We start from the raw sequence: 8,300 nt of genomic DNA on the forward strand, positions 1-8,300 counted from the left end.
GGCGTTGACATCTAAGGTCCTAACTATACAATCTGTTGGAGCAACGCCCTAGGGTGAAGCCTAGGTTGCCCGGAAAGTAGAAATGACCATAACTTTCACACTGGTTGCTATTATTCGTTTTATACGATGGAGAAACTGTTATATTTACATTGTATTTTATGCTTCTGGCGTTGACTTCTTAGGTCCTAACTATTCGATCTTGTGGAACAACGCCCTGGAGTGAAGCCTAGGTTGCCTGGAACGTGGAAATGACCATCACTTTCATACTGGTTGCAACCATTCCTGTTATAGGATGGAAAGACAGTTGTATTTTTATTGTATTTTATGCTTCAGGCGTGGACTTCTGAGGCCCTAGCTATTCGATGTGGTGGAAGAACGCCATACAGTGAAGCCTAGGTTGCCCGGAACGTAGAAATGACCATAAGTTTCGTACTGGTGTCAATTATTCCTTTTATACGATGGAAAAGCTGTTGTATTTATATCGTATTTTATGCTTCTGGCGTTCACTTCTTAGGCCCTAACTATTCGATCTGGTGGAACAACGCCCTAGAGTGAAACCTAGGTTATCCGGAACGTAGAAATGACCATATCTTTCACACTGGTTGCTATTATTCCTGCTATACGATGGAAAAAATGTTGTATCTTTATTGCATTTTATGCTTCGGGCGTTGACATCTAAGGCCCTAACTATTCTATCTGTTGGAGCAACGCCCTAGGGGGAAGCCTAGGTTGCCCGGAAAGTAGAAATGACCATAACTTTCATACTGGTTGCTATTATTCGTTTTATACGATGTAAAAACTGTTGTATCTATATTGTATTTTATGCTTCTGGCGTTGACATCTTAGGACCAAACTTTTCGATTTGGTGGAACAACGCCCTAGAGTGAAGCCTAGGTTGCCCGGAACGTAGAAATGACCATCACTTTCAAACTGGTTGCAATTAATCCTGTTATTCGATGGAAAAACTGTTATACTTATATTGTATTTTATGCCTCTGGCGTTGACTTCTTAGGCCCTAACTATTCGATCTGGAGGAACAACGCCCTAGAGTGAAGCCTAGGTTGCCCGGAACGTAGGACATACCATTACATTCACACTGGCTGCAATTACTCCTGTTATACGGTGGAAAAACTGTTGTACTTTTATTGTATTTTACGCTTCTGGCGGTGACTTCTAAGGCACTAACTATTCGATCTGGTGGTTCAACGCCCTAGAGTGAGGCCTAGGTTGCCCGGAACGTAGAAATGACCATAACGTTCACATCGGTAGCATTTATTCGTTTTATACGATGGAAAAACTGTTCTATTTATTTTGTATTTTATGCTTCGGGCGTTGGCTCCTAAGGCCCTAACTATTCAATCGGGTGCAGCACCACCCTAGGGTGGATCCTAGGTTGCCCGGAAAGTAGAGATGACCATAACTTTCATACTGGTTGCAATTATTCGTTTTATACGATGGAAAAACTGTTGTATTTATATTGTATTTTATGCTTCTGGCGCTGACTTCTAGGGCACTAACTATTCGATCTGGTGGAGCAGTGCCCTAGGGTGAAGCCTAGGTTGCCCGGAACGTAGAAATGACCATAACGTTCACACCGGTAGCAATTATTCGTTTTATACGATGGAAAAACTGTTCTATTTATTTTGTATTGTATGCTTCGGGCGTTGACTTCTAAGGCCCTAACTATTCCATCTGGTGGAACAACGCCCTAGGGTGAAGCCTAGGTTGCCCGGAACGTTGAAATGACCATAACTTTCACATCGGTAGCAATTATTCGTTTTATACAATGGAAAAACTGTTCTATTTATTTTGTATTTTATGCTTCGGGCGTTGGCTTCTAAGGCCCTAACTATTCAATCGGTTGCAGCAACGCCCTAGGGTGGATCCTAGGTTGCCCGGAAAGCAGAGATGACCATAACTTTCATACTGGTTGCAATTATTCGTTTTATACGATGGAAAATCTGTTGTATTTATATTGTATTTTATGCTTGTGGCGCTGACTTCTAGGGCACTAACTATTCGATCTGGTGGAGCAGCGCCCTAGGGTGAACCCTAGGTTGCTCGGAAAGTAGAAATGACCATAAGTTTCATACTGGTTGCAATTATTCGTTTTATACGATGGAAAAACTGTTATACTTATATTGTATTTTATGCCTCTGGCGTTGACTTCTAAGGCCCTAACTGTTCAATCTGTTGGAGCAACGCCCTAGGGTGAAGCCTAGGTGGCCCGGAACTTAGAAATGACCATAACTTTCACACAGATTGCTATTATTCGTTTTATACGATGGAAAAGCTGTTATATTTATATTGTATCTTATGCTTCTGGCGTTGACTTCTTAGGCCCTAACAATTCGATCTGGCGGAACAACGACCTAGAGTGAGGCCTAGGTTGCCCCGAACGTGGAACTGACCATAACTTTTACACTGGTAGCAATTATTCGTTTTATACAATGGAAAAACTGTTCTATTTATTTTGTATTTTATGCTTCTGGTGGTGCCTTCTTAGGCCCTAAGTGTTCGATCTGGTGGAGCAACGCCTCAGAGTTAAGTCTAGGATGCCCGGAACGTAGAAATGACCATCACTTTCACACTGGTTGCAATTATTCCTGTTATGGGATGGAAAAACTGTTGCATTTTTATTGCATTTTATGCTTCGGGCGTTGACTTCTAAGGCCCTGACTATTCAATCTGTTGGAGCAACGCCCTAGGGTGAAGCCTAGGTTGCCCGGAAAGTAGAAATGACGTTAACTTTCACACTGGTTGCTATTATTCGTTCTATACGATGGAAAAACTGTTATATTTATATTGTATCTTATGCTTCTGGCGTTGACTTCTTAGGCCCTAACTGTTTGATCTGGTGGAGCAACGCCCTAGAGTGACGCCTAGGTTGCCCGGAACAATGATATGCCATTACTTTCACACTGGTTGCATTTATTCCTGATATACGATGGAAAAACTGTTGCATCTTTATTGTATTTTATGCTTCTGGCGTTGACTTCTAAGGCCCTAACTATTCGATCTGGTGGAGCAACGCCCTGGAGTGAAGCCTACGTTGCCCGGAAAGTAGAAATGACCATAACTTTCACACTGGTCGCAATTATTCGTTTTATACGATGGAAAAGCTGTTGTATTTATACCGTATATTATGCTTCTGGCGTTGACTTCTTATGCCCTAACTATTCCATCTGGTGGAACAACGCCCTAGGGTGAAGCCTACGTTGCACGGAACGTAGAAATGACCATAACTTTCACACCGGTAGCAATTATTGGTTTTATAGGATGCAAAAACTTTCGTATTTATATTGTATTTCATGCTTCTGGCGTTGACTTCTAAGGCCCTAACAATTCGATCTGGTGGAACAACGACCCAGAGTGAGGCCTAGGTAGCCCGGAACGTAGAAATGACCATCACTTCCATACTGGTAGCAATTAATCCTTTTATACGATGGAAAAACTGTTGTATCTTTATTGCATTTTATGCTTCCGGCGTTGACTTCTAAGGGCCTAACTATTCAATCTGTTGGAGCAACGCCCTAGGGCGAAGCATAGGTTGCCCGGAAAGTAGAAATGACGTTAACTTTCATACTGGTTACAATTACTCGTTTTATACGATTGAAAAGCTGTTGTATTTATATTGTATTTTATGCTTCTGGCGTTGACTTCTTATGCCCTAACTATTCCATCTGGTGTAACAACGCCCTATGGTGAAGCCTAGGTTGCCCGGAATGTAGAAATGACCATCACTTTCACACTGGTTGCAATTACTCCTGATATAGGATGGAAAAACTCTTGTATATTTATTGTATTTTATGCTTCGGGCGTAGACTTCTATGGCCCTACCTATTCGATCTGGTGGAGCAACACCCTACAGTGAAGCCAAGGTTGCCCGGGACGTAGATATGACCATAACCTTCACACAGGTTGCAATTATTCGTTTTCTACGATGGAAAAGCTGTTACATTTATATTGTATTTTATCCTTCCGGTGTTGACTTCTTAGACCCTAACTCTTCGATCTGGTAGAGCAACGCCTCAGAGTTAAGTCTAGGATGCCCGGAACGTAGAAATGACCATCACTTTCACACTGGTTGCAATTATTCCTGATATAGGATGGAAAAACTGTTGCATTTTTATTGCATTTTATGCTTCGGGCGTTGACTTCTAAGGCCCTAACTATTCAATCTGTTGGAGCAACGCCCTAGGGTGAAGCCTAGGTTGCCCGGAAAGTAGAAGTGACCACAACTTTCATACTGGTTGCAATTACTCGTTTTATACGATGGAAAAACTGTTGTATTTATATTGTATTTTATGCTTCTGGCGATCACTTCTTAGGCCCTGACTATTCGATCTGGTGGAACAACGCCCTATGGTGAAGCCTAGGTTGACCGGAACATAGAAATGACCATAACTTTCACACCGGTAGCAATTATTCGTTTTACACGATGGAAAAACTGTTCTATTTATTTTGTATTTTATGCTTCTGGTGGTGCCTTCTTAGGCCCTAAGTGTTCGATCTGGTGGAGCAACGCCTCAGAGTTAAGTCTAGGATGCCCGGAACGTAGAAATGACCATCACTTTCACACTGGTTGCAATTATTCCTGTTATGGGATGGAAAAACTGTTGCATTTTTATTGCATTTTATGCTTCGGGCGTTGACTTCTAAGGCCCTGACTATTCAATCTGTTGGAGCAACGCCCTAGGGTGAAGCCTAGGTTGCCCGGAAAGTAGAAATGACGTTAACTTTCACACTGGTTGCTATTATTCGTTCTATACGATGGAAAAACTGTTATATTTATATTGTATCTTATGCTTCTGGCGTTGACTTCTTAGGTCCTAACTATTCGATCTTGTGGAACAACGCCCTGGAGTGAAGCCTAGGTTGCCTGGAACGTGGAAATGACCATCACTTTCATACTGGTTGCAACCATTCCTGTTATAGGATGGAAAGACAGTTGTATTTTTATTGTATTTTATGCTTCAGGCGTGGACTTCTGAGGCCCTAGCTATTCGATGTGGTGGAAGAACGCCATACAGTGAAGCCTAGGTTGCCCGGAACGTAGAAATGACCATAAGTTTCGTACTGGTGTCAATTATTCCTTTTATACGATGGAAAAGCTGTTGTATTTATATCGTATTTTATGCTTCTGGCGTTCACTTCTTAGGCCCTAACTATTCGATCTGGTGGAACAACGCCCTAGAGTGAAACCTAGGTTATCCGGAACGTAGAAATGACCATATCTTTCACACTGGTTGCTATTATTCCTGCTATACGATGGAAAAAATGTTGTATCTTTATTGCATTTTATGCTTCGGGCGTTGACATCTAAGGCCCTAACTATTCTATCTGTTGGAGCAACGCCCTAGGGGGAAGCCTAGGTTGCCCGGAAAGTAGAAATGACCATAACTTTCATACTGGTTGCTATTATTCGTTTTATACGATGTAAAAACTGTTGTATCTATATTGTATTTTATGCTTCTGGCGTTGACATCTTAGGACCAAACTTTTCGATTTGGTGGAACAACGCCCTAGAGTGAAGCCTAGGTTGCCCGGAACGTAGAAATGACCATCACTTTCAAACTGGTTGCAATTAATCCTGTTATTCGATGGAAAAACTGTTATACTTATATTGTATTTTATGCCTCTGGCGTTGACTTCTTAGGCCCTAACTATTCGATCTGGAGGAACAACGCCCTAGAGTGAAGCCTAGGTTGCCCGGAACGTAGGACATACCATTACATTCACACTGGCTGCAATTACTCCTGTTATACGGTGGAAAAACTGTTGTACTTTTATTGTATTTTACGCTTCTGGCGGTGACTTCTAAGGCACTAACTATTCGATCTGGTGGTTCAACGCCCTAGAGTGAGGCCTAGGTTGCCCGGAACGTAGAAATGACCATAACGTTCACATCGGTAGCATTTATTCGTTTTATACGATGGAAAAACTGTTCTATTTATTTTGTATTTTATGCTTCGGGCGTTGGCTCCTAAGGCCCTAACTATTCAATCGGGTGCAGCACCACCCTAGGGTGGATCCTAGGTTGCCCGGAAAGTAGAGATGACCATAACTTTCATACTGGTTGCAATTATTCGTTTTATACGATGGAAAAACTGTTGTATTTATATTGTATTTTATGCTTCTGGCGCTGACTTCTAGGGCACTAACTATTCGATCTGGTGGAGCAGTGCCCTAGGGTGAAGCCTAGGTTGCCCGGAACGTAGAAATGACCATAACGTTCACACCGGTAGCAATTATTCGTTTTATACGATGGAAAAACTGTTCTATTTATTTTGTATTGTATGCTTCGGGCGTTGACTTCTAAGGCCCTAACTATTCCATCTGGTGGAACAACGCCCTAGGGTGAAGCCTAGGTTGCCCGGAACGTTGAAATGACCATAACTTTCACATCGGTAGCAATTATTCGTTTTATACAATGGAAAAACTGTTCTATTTATTTTGTATTTTATGCTTCGGGCGTTGGCTTCTAAGGCCCTAACTATTCAATCGGTTGCAGCAACGCCCTAGGGTGGATCCTAGGTTGCCCGGAAAGCAGAGATGACCATAACTTTCATACTGGTTGCAATTATTCGTTTTATACGATGGAAAATCTGTTGTATTTATATTGTATTTTATGCTTGTGGCGCTGACTTCTAGGGCACTAACTATTCGATCTGGTGGAGCAGCGCCCTAGGGTGAACCCTAGGTTGCTCGGAAAGTAGAAATGACCATAAGTTTCATACTGGTTGCAATTATTCGTTTTATACGATGGAAAAACTGTTATACTTATATTGTATTTTATGCCTCTGGCGTTGACTTCTAAGGCCCTAACTGTTCAATCTGTTGGAGCAACGCCCTAGGGTGAAGCCTAGGTGGCCCGGAACTTAGAAATGACCATAACTTTCACACAGATTGCTATTATTCGTTTTATACGATGGAAAAGCTGTTATATTTATATTGTATCTTATGCTTCTGGCGTTGACTTCTTAGGCCCTAACAATTCGATCTGGCGGAACAACGACCTAGAGTGAGGCCTAGGTTGCCCCGAACGTGGAACTGACCATAACTTTTACACTGGTAGCAATTATTCGTTTTATACAATGGAAAAACTGTTCTATTTATTTTGTATTTTATGCTTCTGGTGGTGCCTTCTTAGGCCCTAAGTGTTCGATCTGGTGGAGCAACGCCTCAGAGTTAAGTCTAGGATGCCCGGAACGTAGAAATGACCATCACTTTCACACTGGTTGCAATTATTCCTGTTATGGGATGGAAAAACTGTTGCATTTTTATTGCATTTTATGCTTCGGGCGTTGACTTCTAAGGCCCTGACTATTCAATCTGTTGGAGCAACGCCCTAGGGTGAAGCCTAGGTTGCCCGGAAAGTAGAAATGACGTTAACTTTCACACTGGTTGCTATTATTCGTTCTATACGATGGAAAAACTGTTATATTTATATTGTATCTTATGCTTCTGGCGTTGACTTCTTAGGCCCTAACTGTTTGATCTGGTGGAGCAACGCCCTAGAGTGACGCCTAGGTTGCCCGGAACAATGATATGCCATTACTTTCACACTGGTTGCATTTATTCCTGATATACGATGGAAAAACTGTTGCATCTTTATTGTATTTTATGCTTCTGGCGTTGACTTCTAAGGCCCTAACTATTCGATCTGGTGGAGCAACGCCCTGGAGTGAAGCCTACGTTGCCCGGAAAGTAGAAATGACCATAACTTTCACACTGGTCGCAATTATTCGTTTTATACGATGGAAAAGCTGTTGTATTTATACCGTATATTATGCTTCTGGCGTTGACTTCTTATGCCCTAACTATTCCATCTGGTGGAACAACGCCCTAGGGTGAAGCCTACGTTGCACGGAACGTAGAAATGACCATAACTTTCACACCGGTAGCAATTATTGGTTTTATAGGATGCAAAAACTTTCGTATTTATATTGTATTTCATGCTTCTGGCGTTGACTTCTAAGGCCCTAACAATTCGATCTGGTGGAACAACGACCCAGAGTGAGGCCTAGGTAGCCCGGAACGTAGAAATGACCATCACTTCCATACTGGTAGCAATTAATCCTTTTATACGATGGAAAAACTGTTGTATCTTTATTGCATTTTATGCTTCCGGCGTTGACTTCTAAGGGCCTAACTATTCAATCTGTTGGAGCAACGCCCTAGGGCGAAGCATAGGTTGCCCGGAAAGTAGAAATGACGTTAACTTTCATACTGGTTACAATTACTCGTTTTATACGATTGAAAAGCTGTTGTATTTATATTGTATTTTATGCTTCTGG

Source organism: Calliopsis andreniformis, unplaced genomic scaffold (genome assembly GCF_051401765.1).
Source record: "Calliopsis andreniformis isolate RMS-2024a unplaced genomic scaffold, iyCalAndr_principal scaffold0063, whole genome shotgun sequence".
In the NCBI taxonomy this organism is placed as follows: domain Eukaryota; kingdom Metazoa; phylum Arthropoda; class Insecta; order Hymenoptera; family Andrenidae; genus Calliopsis; species Calliopsis andreniformis.